Below are 248 nucleotides of genomic sequence, written 5' to 3' on the forward strand. Positions count from 1 at the left end.
CAGCCCAGGTGGGACGGTGGCGACTGTGGGTGCGCAGAAACCCCCTCACACCACGGCGGGCGGCAGCCGGACGGCAGGCTGGCCCTGTCCGTCCGTCCTCCTCCTCCTCCCCGCCCTGGTGGGGGGGGCCACCGGAGGCCCAATTGGTCTCTGCCCCCACGTGACTCTGCAGGCCTCTCGCCTTCTTTGTTGGTGTTTCTCTTCATTTACGTCTATTTTTTTCTTCTTCTCCTAAAAGAAAAAAAATA

This window comes from Hylobates moloch, unplaced genomic scaffold (genome assembly GCF_009828535.3).
Source record: "Hylobates moloch isolate HMO894 unplaced genomic scaffold, HMol_V3 SCAFFOLD_10, whole genome shotgun sequence".
Taxonomy (NCBI): domain Eukaryota; kingdom Metazoa; phylum Chordata; class Mammalia; order Primates; family Hylobatidae; genus Hylobates; species Hylobates moloch.